Raw genomic sequence first — 14,000 nt, 5'->3', positions numbered from 1 at the left:
ATAAATCCATGCCTGAAGCAGTGTCAGACAACCCGTGATCTGTCCGCAGTCTCCTCTACTAGCAATACCTAGATGATAATATAGATATGCTAGTGCAGCTGAGCCCCATGAGAGTCCAATGGCTCCAGATACAAAGTCCTGTACCTCCAACAGGCAAGAAGGTCGAATGCGGTCTCCACTCTTGTCCACGAACAATGTGCAACCGAGCATCAGAAACGTCCAAGCAGTAGCCTGTGCATCAGCAATCCGATCTCCTTGACAATAATCCAGGACGGAAGCCGCTCGTATACCGCCATTAAAGTAGTGACCCTTCTGCAACTCCTCCCGAGTCATACCAAACAACTCCATCACACAAGACTGAAGCTCCTCAACACTCGCATCAGCAGTCACCATAGCCCCATCGATGGGGATGCGCAAAATCTGCCACACATCATGCAACATAATGCTCATCTCACCAAACGGCATGTGAAATGATGACGTGTTTGGCTGCCACCGCTTTACAAAAGCCGCAATCAGGGGCGCATCGATGTGGCCATACATGATATTGGGGCAAATGGGACAATCCTATTGACTCTATACGCTTCTGGATCTGCTGAGAAGCACCACCGTACCATACACACAGCTTCCCACAGTATAATGATCGTGTCTGACACCCGAGGAGGCCCTTATCCTGTCCGCTCCAGATAGCAGTGGCAATATGTCCCAGGAAGCTCGGGATCACAAGACCATCAGATGGACCCCCAGGAACCGGGCTCTTCACGATCCAGTCATCCTCCACATCACTCATCGAGCGCTTGCTGCTACCTGAAATTACAGTAAACTCATTATTATATTCGTATATTTTATAATAATCACGAATAAATAACATAATAATAAGTAAATTTAAATTTCTCACCCGAAGACGACCCTGCTGTAGAAGCAAAACGTCCGCCAGGACCCCTCGGTATGGTCTTAGTAGGTACTCGCACAGAGGATGAACTCTGAGGAGGCATAGAGTCATCTCCGTCCATCTCTACAGCAGTCGCCATCTCCTCCGGATGTGCCCTCTGGGCATCCCCCATCAATATCTGGTCTTCCCGTTCCCTCCGGGAAGAGGCAGTCACAACACGTGACCTTGTATGTCTTTTTTCAAAACGGTTCTCAGCAATATCAGCCTGTAAAAACCAAAAACATTTTACATTTATAAGCAAATAACGCATTTTTATTTAAATATACTCAATTTCTCGTTTTTTGATTTTTTTAATACTTGGGCATTGCCATAGGCCGGGTCGAACCAAGTTATTTAAAAAAAAATAAAATTTCGGGCCTAATTTGGCCTAAACAGAGCGCCGCACCCGTCCGGCCGCTGGGCTGAATGGTTGCGGCGCTCGTGTCGGCCTTACGGCGGAACGAGCACGGTCGTCGTTCCACAGTACGGTGGAACGATTGCGCCTTTCGTTCCACCGTACTGTGGAACGACGGCGCCGTTCGTTCCACCTAAAGGTGGAATGAACGGCCGTGCCGTTTCCACCTAGGGTGGAATGGACAGTTCGTCCGTTCCACCCTTGGTGGAAACGGCACAGGGTGTCCGTTTAGGGTAAATTCATCCGGGTTTCGCCTCCGATTCGGAGGCGGAACCCGTGATTTCTGAATAATTTTTTTTAAAAAAAACTTACCGGAGATTTCATGAAGCCTTTACCTGCTCCTGGTTTTGGCGGTATGTTGTTTTAGGTCGGGTTTTTTGAAAAACCAAAAAGCTAGAGAGAATTTGAGAGGATTTGAGATTTTTGATTTTTTGAGTTTAAATTATGAGGAGGGCATAATTGTCAAAATAGTGCGGTAGGTGGAAAAAATATTGCGGTAAATAGCAGCCCAGATTACATATCTATATTTACAAATATAATCTAAAAATAGGATAAATTATATGTATATTTTTGTAATTTCCCCAAAATTCAAATGTGTTATTGCGATTTATTTCGGCCACACAATTTACTTGCGCTTCTTATTACTCTACGTAAATGCTATTATGGGGACCCATTCATTTGATAAATGTCCAACGATTTTGGCATATACTTATTATATTATATGAATTATGTAAAGTTTGTCGACTTATTGCTGGATTGGATTTCTCAACTTTAAAAATTATTTCATTCGTTGGTTTTATCTACAAATTAAATTACAATGCAAATTCTGCCAAAAAGAATTACAATGCTAATAGTTTATTGGTAGTTTATTTTTGGGTTTCAAGAAACTAGTGTAAATTAGAGGTTTAATTTGTTTTGTTTGTATTTTTTTTTTTATTAATTAATCATTTTATTTACATTTTTTAGTTTTTTTTTTGTTATAGGGAAAAGGCCGTGGCCTTGAGAAAAACCTAAAAAGAACTAACTAGCTCCACTAATGTCTAACAGAATTAGATCAAGGAGGCCTGCAGGCGGCCGACCACATACGTGATGATCCAAAGGAAGAGTTACCGTGTATGTTTCCATCCAATCAGCAATCATGCTCCCCTTGAGAAAGATGTGAACAATACTAACGATCCAATTCCTATGTAGAAGCTGCTTGCAACCATCGATGAGCCAAAAATGGCGATGCACAGCTGGCCCCGATGCTTCTATAAGGCGGACAACCTGTAATGAGTCCACTTCAACTAGAACATATTCAAGCTCTCTCCGCCATGCCAAGCCCAACCCCATGTATAAGCCATGCCAGTACTGTAGTGCAAAAGCCAAGATTGCATAAAAATTCGTCTATCCATGCACCCGAGTGATCTCGCAATAGACCACTAGCCGAGGCAAAACCTGTGTTTCCTTTACTAGCCCCATCATAATTCAACTTCATCCAACCCTATCCCGGCAGAGCCCACGTAACTGAGACGTCCTGATAGTTCCCAGGAATAGGCGAACAAAAGCAATTGATGGCTCAGTTGAAAATCCTTAGCCTAATTGATAATAAATGGTATCTTATCACTCCTACCTTGAACGAGTGGGTTGAAGACACGTTCATTCCGCCAGTACCAAATCCACCAGAGCGTCGTTGCAAAAACAGTCGGCCATTCCAAGGACTTCCACTACTCCAATAGCAAAATATTCTGTTGAAGCCATGGAATTAAATCGTTGCTAAAAAAATCACTAATACCATCAAGGCGGCATCAGAACCTACCAAATCTTCCGTGCAGTCCCGGAGTAATTAGGTAGTCGTTTCAAGTTCTGAGAAATAAGGGGAGCAAGCACATGTAGTGAGGTGCCTCTTCCTTCGGTTGAAATTACACAATATTGCATCATGCGCCATAGTCTAGTCAAAGGCTCTGATCCTTTCTGCAATGTGAGTGCATCAAATTTGTTGCCAGAGAGGACGAAGAAGGCCTTCCCCTTGCGTAAAACACCTCAAACTCAGTAGATAGGTGGATTGGACCAAAAAAGACCCCGAAGGGCTCGAGCCCCAAAACCACCCATCATCGCCCGACTTGGCATCCAAAATAACATAAGACGCAATTTTCATGAGGTAAAGGGATGGCAGGAGACCCGACAATCGGTCTCAATCATATCCTCCAGTATACTTCCAGTAATCCGATATAGTGTAGGCAAGAGCCTCAAGAGAAATAGTCGAAGTCGCAAATTCTATCAACCTCATATCCTCCACCCAACAATCTGACCAAAAGAGGGTTGTACGGCCAGACTGAATAATTTTACTAGCCCCCGCTTCCAGGATACGCACCCCCCTGAGAACATGTTTCCATATGTGAATTTGCCTCAGCGAGGAAAGAAACATCTCAAGGCCCACTTTGTCTCTGCTATATTTCCTTTTCAAAACCCGAGTCCAAAGATTGTTCGGTTTAGTCCTCACGTGGCAAACAAGCTTAGCAGCAAGGGCCTCATTAAACAGCTGGGTCCGTCGGATGCCCAAACCCCCTTCAACTCAAGGTAAACAAATCGTATCCCACTTCACAAGACTAATCTTCCTTTCACCTGCCAAAGAAACCCATAGGAATCTTTGACTGATACTATCAAGAACTCGACAAGTGCTGACAAGGAGAAAGGTCGTTTCCATTGAGAAAGTCAATAGAGCCGACAAGATCGAACAGACTAATGTAGTTATGCCCGCAAAAGATAGGCACCTGGCCTTCTAGTCTGATAAACGTGATTTGACCCTGTCAATCATAAAACTTGAAAGTGTGCTTTGAAACTCTATCATACACCAGCGGTACGCCCAAGTAACGACCCAAATTCGTAGTACAATTAATGCCAAGTTCTGTGCAAATGGGCGCCTAAACCCGAATAGACACGTTTGCCGAGAAAAACATCCAAGACTTACTAAGATTGACCTTCTGCCCTCGAGCAGTCATAGAAGTAGGAGAGAATCTCCTTCATCACACGAGCTTGGTCAAAACTGGCCTCCGATAAGAGGATAATGTCATCCATGAAGAAGATATGTGATTTGGGGGCCTTCCCGAGACAAGCAGATTGGCTTCTATAGTCCGTTAGAGATGGCTTCCTAGATGAGGTGACTAAAATACCAAGCATATGACAAATAAGTACGGAGACAGCGGGTCCCTCTGCCTTAATCTCCCTAGACGGATGGAAGCTGTCATATTTCTCCCAATTCCACAAGCGTTCATATGAAACGAGGTTACACACTACATAATGGTCCCTACAAGGCTATTAAGGAGCCCCAAAACAGTAAGGGTATCCCTCAGGAAGCTCCAACTAATACGGTCATATGCCTTTTACAAGTCCAATTTCAAAAACATCCAACCATTTCGACCCAGTTTCCGTCTTGAGAAGTGGATCACTTCTTGCATAATAATGATATTATCAGTAATTTGTCTCCCCTGGACAAAACTATTCTACAATATCCGAAAAAATAGGCTTCAACCGATTAATGTTGCACTTAGAAATAGATTTATAGGCCACATTGCAATGACTGATTGGTCAAAAATAAGCAAGGTTGGAAGGATCAGTAACCTTCACAATAAGAGTGATAAGAGTATCATTGAGACCATCCTCTAAAACTACTTCAATAAGAGTGCATGATGTAGCTGTCTCCTCGATAGTATCCCAAAACTTCTGAAAAAATATCGCATGAAAACCATCCGGACCTAGGGCTTTAAGTGGAGCCATCGAGAAAAATGTGCATCGTACCTCATCAGTAGTGAACCGACGATCGAGCTCAGTACGGGAAGCATCCGAGATCAAGGGGAACCTCGATTCATATAATAACTATAATAGGTAGGGAGTTCTTTAGTGTATAAAACCTTATAAAATTGAGCTGTCATAGATTTCAAAACTCGTGGATCTCATATCCAAATCTACTTAGTATTTTGAAACCCCTCAATTTTGTTATGTCGTCTTCTAATGATCGTGGAGGTATGGAAGAAGGACGTGTTACGATCACCATAGCTCAGCCATCTGACCTGAGATTTCAGGAACCAGATTAACTCTTCGTGTAAGAGGATGGAGTTTAGTTCATGCAAAAGCTTCTTTTCTAGTCGAAGAAGATTATGCATGCACTAATGAGACAAACGAGCATAAACCCTGCGCTTCCTAAAAAATATCCCTAAAAGAGTTGCGATTCTAATGGGAAAATGTATTTTGCATTCGAGCAAGGCCAGAAGTAAGATCCTCGTAACTCGTCCAACCCTCAGTGACAACCTATTGGACCGAATCGTCAGTCAACCAAGCAGTCAGGAATATAAAAATAGGCGGACCCACATTAGTTCCACGGTTATAAAAATCCATTAAAATCGGTGTGGGATCCAACTTATTTCTTGAGAGGTGCCGAACTACAGCTTTGGGGAAAGCATGTCGCCAATTAATCGAGCTTAAAGCTCTATCAAGTCTGCAGGAGACACGAGTCTGTAGGGGTACAACCCTGATGCCAATTAAAGGAAGGACCCATAAACCCAAGGTTGAGCAAATGTAGATCATTGATCTAATTACCAAAGGGCGCACAACGGTCTAAAATTCTAGTAGACCCTCCTCTCTTTTCCTCAAACGATTTAATATAGTTGAAATCACCGGCAATTAACCAAGGATCTGACACCGTGGTTGCTAAGTTTCTCATGTCCTCAAAAAAAATATGTTTAAAGTGCATCTGTGGTCAGACATAAGCTGGCGTAAAAGAGAAAGAACTGCCATGCAAGAGGCCCTTATGCACAATAACTTAGTAATGAAGGAATTGAGTGTTTCTTGTTAACACATCGACACTAACTTGAGCTGCATCCCAAAACACCTAAATTCCCCCCGCTTAACCCATCTGCTTCAATAACTTCTGCACTAGAGAAATTCAACTGTCTACCAATGGTACTAGCTCGAGAACCAAGAATGCGAGTTTTTAGTAAACAAAGAATCATGGGATTATGAATACCAACCAAATGAAGTAAAGCTCACTGAAAATCAGTCCCCCTAGCACCAAAACAATTCCAGGATAAGACCTTCATTCTACAAGGAGGGAAAAAGGTACCCAAACGGGTCACACAAAGAGGGGAACACCCCTATAGCAACTTCCATATCCTCATTGCGCATCAATAAAGGCTCACCACCTATGGCAACTTCTATATCCTCAAAACCGTTATCCTCGGACAGACCCGTAAAAGAGTTAGAGGTACAGATTGTAGAAATAACCTGACTTCTAGATCCCATACCTCTTGAAGCAGACATCGATGCTTCCGTACCTCAACATGGACCATACATTACTCCCTTCCTTTCTTATTAAGTCGGGAACCTCCAGCACCAAAGCCCCAAAATTGGACCCAGCCACCCACTTACCAGCAGACTTCGAGCTAGCAAAAGGGTTGGTTACAATATCAAGAGTTTGAGTGCGACTATCAGGTGTTGTCTAACTCACACCTCGACCACGGTTTGGCATTGTACGTGTAGGTATTATCATCCAAGGCCTGTATTCCTCAAGAGTAGTGGAACTTAGAGGAACATTGAGGTTCAACCCGACTTTCGACACGCATCTTAGTAGAAACTAGACATGTGTGGATTGGAAAGATACTGGGTGCACTGCTGATAGCTCCCATTTATATAGGGTTTTTAGGATTGTTTTAGTTCGTTTTTGCTTTATTTCCATTCAATCTCAGTATCATTTTGTTATCTTTTAGTTAAAATCAGTAATTTCCATTATTTATGGAATTTTCTGTATTTTCAGGTGTTTTTAGGACTGCTTGAGCATTTCCGGACAGTTCGGGGACCACTAGAGCAAATTCCGGAAGCACAGGGACCAAAACAAATAACTTTCGGAGGGAACTGCCCTTTCTCAGCACCTGTCTCACCGAGACAGGCCCTCGTCTCGTCGAGACACAGCCTGTCTCGACGAGACATGGTGGGCTGATGGTTCCCAAAGGGAACCATCACGTGGTGTCTCGGCGAGACGCCCAGTGTCTCGCCGAGACACCCTTTCGTCTCGTCGAGACACCTCTTATCTCGACGAGATGAGACGCTGGGAAGCAATTTCCCAACGTCTTCTCACCTCCAGGGCGCGAATCTTGGCCCGAAAAATGTCCAAAATACCCCCCTAACACACCTAGCACTATAAATAGAACATTATGCCTCTTTTGTAGGGGTTACCTTTTTCTTTTTTCTGCATTGGCTTCTCTACCTCCTCTTTCTCCCTTTTGTTTTCCTTTGTAGGAGATTTTTAGTTTCTTCCCTTGTAATTGCTGTTACTTGAAGATTGGTGAGGAGAGTTCTATCAATTTTGTAATCAGAATCAGACAAAGCCGGGTTTTAGATTTCTAAATCCCTCAATCTGTCTCTTACTTTTCTTACTTATTTGATTAATGATGATTCATGTTGATAATATGTGCTTCAATGATTTGATTAGTTTAATTATGAACTAATCCCCATCCAATCTGGGATGGGGATGAGATTGATTGTGTAACCTTGAATGATTAGGGATTTGGCTTTATGGGATTATTCCCAATTGATCAGATTATGCAGGCTTAGTGACCTGGATTTGTCAGAACTAGGATTATTGTTAGAATGAGATTCGATGATGATCAACTAGCCCGAAATTGCTGAACCTAAAGCCTTGATTATGACAAATTTAGGATTGTAGATAGGTGAGTACCTGACCAAGGAACTACCTAACCCGAATGAGAATAATCTGACCTCGCTAGAGACCACTAGGAGTGCGGACTAGTGGCTGGGCTACGGCTCTAGCCTTAATCACCACAGAACCTAATGCTTTGCATACCTAGGTTATATGCCTAATCAAGCCGTCAACCGATTGCATGTGAATAGACTACACGAGATTGGCAGTCTTAATGTGGTTAATTAGGTGATTACCGTCAACTATCATTAGGATATAAACCTGAATCCTAGTAAATCATACATGGAGACCAATTAAGGGAATCCGCATCTTAGATTGTCATGGAGGGAAGATTGGCACACAATGAAGCATTCTGCTAAAGACTTCAGACGCAAGTGAGTAAGTTGGCAGAAGAGGAAGCACGAGCAATCACGCTCAGAAGTGGAACACATGTCAAAGGACCGGATTTTGTGCCTCAACGAGATGAGGGGTTAGACCCAGTTACTGGTAATATCTCATCTGTTCCATCTTCTCCTCAAGTAAGTGTTTCTGATCCAGTTTCGATAACTGACACTATTGACCCACAAACACAGGTGACATTACCTTATCCTACTTCTAGAAAAGCTAAATTAGATAAGGATTATTCAAAGATGCTTAATGTGTTTAAGAAAATAGAGATTAATCTTCTGTTCCTTGAACTTCTTGAGAATATGCCTGTGTATGGAAAGTTTTTGAAAGAATTGATCTCTAAAAAGAAAAGATTAGGAGATCATGAGACCGTAATGCTGAGCCAGGAATGTTCTACGATGCTCACAAACCCACTCCCAAAAAAATCTAAGGATCCTGGTAGTTTTAGCATACCTTGTACAATAGACAAAGTTCATTTTAAACGTGCCTTATGTGATCTAGGAGCAAGTATTAACTTGGTGCCTTTGTCTATTTACAGGAAACTGGGGATGGGGGATCTGAAACCAACATCAGTCACCATACAGCTGGCTGACAGATCGATAAGGCGACCGGTAGGGGTGGTAGAAGACCTCTTGGTGAAGGTAGATCAGTTCATCTTCCCGGCTGACTTTGTGATAATGGACATCGAGGAGGATGATCAGGTGCCTATCTTATTAGGTAGGCCTTTCCTCGCGACAGGACGGACCCTGATTGATGTGGAAGGGGGAAAATTAATTCTCCGATTGCAAAATGAGGAAGTAGAATTCAATATTCTGAAGTCTATGAAATTTCCCGTTGATGACGAGTGTTGTAATTTCCTAAGCCTTACTGACTCTTTGGTTGAGAGTACTTTTCAGGAAAACGAGGTCAAGAATCTGAACATCGAACTAGAAGAGGAGGAGCTGTCAGATGAAGACGTTGGGGAAGGAAGTAAAGAAGGATGTAATTGGGCTCGGCACGATGAACTACTAGAGAGGGAGACCAAAACAAGGCCTAAAATGTCAATCGAAGAACCACCAACCCTTGATCTAAAACCCCTACCGGCACATTTAAAATACGTGTTCTTGGCACCACCTGTACATTTACCTGTAATTATCTCTGCTAATCTTACAGGTCCTGAGGAAGATCGCTTGGTGGAGGTGTTGAGGAAGCATAAGGGGGCTTTTGGATGGCAAATGTTTGACATAAAAGGGATCAGCCCGTCGCTCTGCGAACACCGGATCTATATGGAAGATAAAGTGAAGCCGACTGCTCAGCCTCAGAGAAGGCTTAATCCGAAAATGAAGGAGGTGGTGAAGGCTAAGGTGATTAAGCTGCTTGATGCATGGATGATATTTCCGATCTCTGACAGCCAGTGGGTGAGTCCTGTGCATATGGTGCCAAAGAAGGGAGGCACAACAGTGACGTTGAACGAGAAGAATGAGTTAATTCCGGTGCGGAAAACGACGGGGTGGCGAATGTGTGTGGATTTCAGGAAATTAAACGACGCCACTAGGAAGGACCATTTTCCCCTGCCGTTCATCGATCAAATGCTCGAACGCATGGCAGGTAAGTTTTTCTTCTGTTGTGTGGATGGGTATTCTGGCTACATGCAAATCTCAGTGGATGACGATCAGGAAAAGACCACTTTCACATGCCCTTTTGGGACATTTGCATATAGACGGATGCCCTTTGGATTATGCAATGCACCTGCTACATTTCAGAGGTGCATGATAGCTATATTTTCTGATATGATAGAAGATTTCATGGAGGTCTTTATGGACGATTTTTCTATTTTTGGGACGACCTTTGATAGCTGTTTGCATAACTTAGGATTAATGCTGCAAAGATGTGAGGAAACTGATTTAGTCCTAAACTGGGAAAAGTGTCAGTTTATGGTCACTGAATGTATTGTTCTAGGCCATAAGGTGTCACGAAAGGGCATAGAGGTAGACCCTGCTAAAATCGAGGTCATTGAAAAACTGCCCCCTCCTTCCAATGTCAAAGTAGTTAGGAGTTTTTTAGGCCATGCTGGTTTTTATAGACGTTTCATTAAAGATTTTTCTAAAATTTCCAGGCCTATGACCCAATTGTTATTGAAGGATGCCAATTTCGTTTTCACACCCGAATGCCTTGAATCTTTCAATACCTTGAAGGATAAACTGACTAAAGCTCCGATAATGGTTAGCCCCAATTGGGATTTACCCTTCGAACTGATGTGCGATGCTAGTGACACAGCTGTAGGTGCATGCTTAGGACAGAAAGTGGACAAAATTTGCCAACCAATTTCTTACGCTAGTAAAACCCTTAATGATGCTCAAGTAAATTATACAACCACAGAAAAGGAGTTATTAGCTGTGATTTTTGCACTTGACAAGTTTCGTTCATATTTAGTGCTTTCCAAAGTTATTGTTTACACTGATCTTGCTGCATTGAGGTATTTGTTTTCTAATCAGGATGCAAAACCTAGACTCCTTAGGTGGACCTTGTTGCTGCAGGAGTTTGATTTGGAGATACGAGATAAGAAAGGAGTGGAGAATGTGGTTGCTGATCATCTCTCCAGATTAGAATAGGAGGAAAGGAATGCGGAAATGACTGCATGCATCCAAGAGACATTCGCCGATGAATACTTGTTGTCGGTACAACATGTACCTTGGTTCGCTGATTTTGCTAACTTCCTTGTAGGAAAGGTGATCCCTCCAGAATACTCCTACCAACAGCGGAGAAAATTCCTGCATGATGCGAAGCAATACTTTTGGGATGATCCATATTTGTTCAAAGTCTGTGGCGACAACATTATTCGTCGGTGCATACCTGAAGAGGAAATTGCCTCTGTTCTGGCATTCTGCCACTCCAAAGAGGTAGGTGGACACCACGGGGCAGATAGGACTACAGTTAAGGTACTCCAGAGTGGGCTTTATTGGCCCACCATCTTTCGTGACGCTTTTGATTTTGTTAAAAACTGTGATAAGTGTCAACGAACTGGCAACATTTCACAAAGACATGCCATGCCTATGAAACCAATTTTAGTCTGTGAAATTTTTGATGTTTGGGGGATAGACTTCATGGGTCCTTTCCCGAAGTCATTCAATAACGAGTACATCCTTGTCGCCGTAGACTACGTCTCCAAATGGGTTGAGGCTGTAGCCTTGCCTAGTAATGATGCGCGGGCTGTCATCCGATTCTTGCAAAAGAATATTTTCACACGGTTTGGCACTCCCCGCACCATTATTAACGATGGTGGGTCCCATTTTTGCAACCAGGATTTTAGATAGGTCTTGCATAAATACGGGGTCACCCATAAAGTGGCAACCCCGTATCACCCTTAGACCAGTGGCCAAGTAGAAGTTTCTAATAGAGAAATCAAAGCTATCCTTGAAAAAACTGTCAATTCCTCTAGAAATAATTGGTCTCTCAAATTAGATGACGGTTTGTGGGCCTACAGGACCACATTTAAAATGCCAATTGGCACGTCCCCATTTAGGCTAGTTTACGGGAAGGCATGCCATCTTCCCGTAGAACTAGAACATAGAGCCTACTGGGCCACACGTTTTCTAAATTTTGATACAAGAGTTGCAGGAGAAAAACGGTTACTGCAGTTGGATGCCTTGGAAGAGTTCAGGCTCGGTGCCTATGAGAGTTCACGAATCTACAAGGAGAAGACGAAAAGATGGCATGACAAGAGAATAATCAAACGTCACTTTGAGGTAGGGGATAAGGTGTTACTATATAACTCCAGGCAGCGATTATTCCCTGGTAAGTTAAAGTCGAGGTGGTATGGGCCATTTGAGGTCACCCAGTTATTCTCCTCCGGAGCAGTAGAGATCACGAACGGCTGTAGTCCCCCATTCAAGGTCAATGGGCAGCGTCTGAAAATTTATAAAGATGACTTGGGCGCAGTGGAGACACTGCGTTACATAGACGCACCTTGAGGGAGTTTTCCTATCCTATCTCCTTTCTTTCACTTACTGTTCAATTTCATATATATGCATCTTTTGGAATTCAATGCATAATTTGGTGTGGGGGAGGAGGCAATAGGATAGGACGTCTTGTACATGTACCAATTGCATGCTTCATACACTATTTGTATTTGTGTTTTGTGGCATGTTTTGGTTTGTTTATTGTCCGCTTTCAATTCGTAGGATTTCAGAGATTTCGCTTTTACTTTCAGTAGTCAGAAATAAAAAGAATAAGAATCTTAGGCAGTTGATTTTTGATGCGTCTAGCAATCTTGACATTACAGTTGAAATTGTGCTCTGAAAGTCTGAAAGCTCAGTGAAATCGATGCATGCAAAAACTTGTGAACAACATTTGAGTCCCCAAAGAGTGTTTTTAACTAAGATTGACATGGAACGTTTCGTTAGGTGAGGCTAGGATTGTTGCAAATAACCCCTAAATTGTGAGCTAGAGCCTAAAGGTTGATATTTTAGATTCATTTTTAGGAACAATCGATCTCTTAGGTGTGGGATTACAGTATTGTCATTATGCTCATAGGAATTGCATCCAATACTGGTTGAATGTGGTGTTATAATTGTACTTGAAATGATGAGGCAATCTAGGTCTAGCCATTTGTGAATGCAGCCCAGTCTTTGATTAGCCAAAATCATTTACCAATTCCACTAGATAAGCCCCTTTGAGCCTTATTTACCCATTTTCTTTGATCAACCGTGTTACAAGCCCTTAGCCTTCCTAAATGCCCTTTCTTACCCAAGTTAACTGACTTAATTTCAGCTAGAAGGTCCTTAGGCACACATCCTCCATTATCTATCATTGAAAGGTTATGATTCTAAATAGAAGAAGTAGCCAATTCATATTGACTCTTTGTCCCCTCTGTCTCAAAAGAAAAGAAAAGAAAAGAAAATTTATTGTTCAAAAAATTGAACCGAATAAATTGTAGAGGAAAGGATAAAAGACATTCTTTAATGGCTTCCCGAACTGAAATAAAACAACCTTGAGCTTTTATCTCGCACATAGCGGAAATTGTGCCCATGCTAGCTAGTTGAGTCATTAACTTTTTGCCTAAATTCCCTTCTTCCTACCCCCAAACCTTAGCCTATGTTACAACCCGTTAAAGACCTCTAATCTTGTTTATTTGTGATGCGTGATTTCAACCGGATGGATGATGCAATCCCAACGTGACCATTTTGTGCAACACACTGTAGAGCGTTTGCCAAATTCTTATGACACCCAAACACTTAAGCGCAAGAGCGACCACTTGTGAGCTAGCAACCTTAGTCCTCACCTTTCGTTTTCGCAAAGTGTTGGTTGATAAAACTAAATAATCAGTTTTGGAGATTTATCTGAGGTTCACTTTGTTTTTAATTGCAACTTCAGTAGTCTGAAACCGTATGGATTATAAAAGTGCAATGGATCTTTGTCTGTGTGTGGGAGATATTCGTTGAAATTTCGCTGCTTTTGACTCTATCTTGCTTGAGGACAAGCAAGATTCAAGTGTGGGGAGGTTGATAGCTCCCATTTATATAGGGTTTTTAGGATTGTTTTAGTTCGTTTTTGCTTTATTTCCATTCAATCTCAGTATCATTTTGTTATCTTTTAGTTAA

The sequence above is a fragment of the Euphorbia lathyris genome, chromosome 2 (genome assembly GCF_963576675.1).
Source record: "Euphorbia lathyris chromosome 2, ddEupLath1.1, whole genome shotgun sequence".
Taxonomy (NCBI): domain Eukaryota; kingdom Viridiplantae; phylum Streptophyta; class Magnoliopsida; order Malpighiales; family Euphorbiaceae; genus Euphorbia; species Euphorbia lathyris.
The sequence above is the reverse complement of the archived record's forward strand: the minus strand, read 5'-3'. Positions refer to the sequence as shown.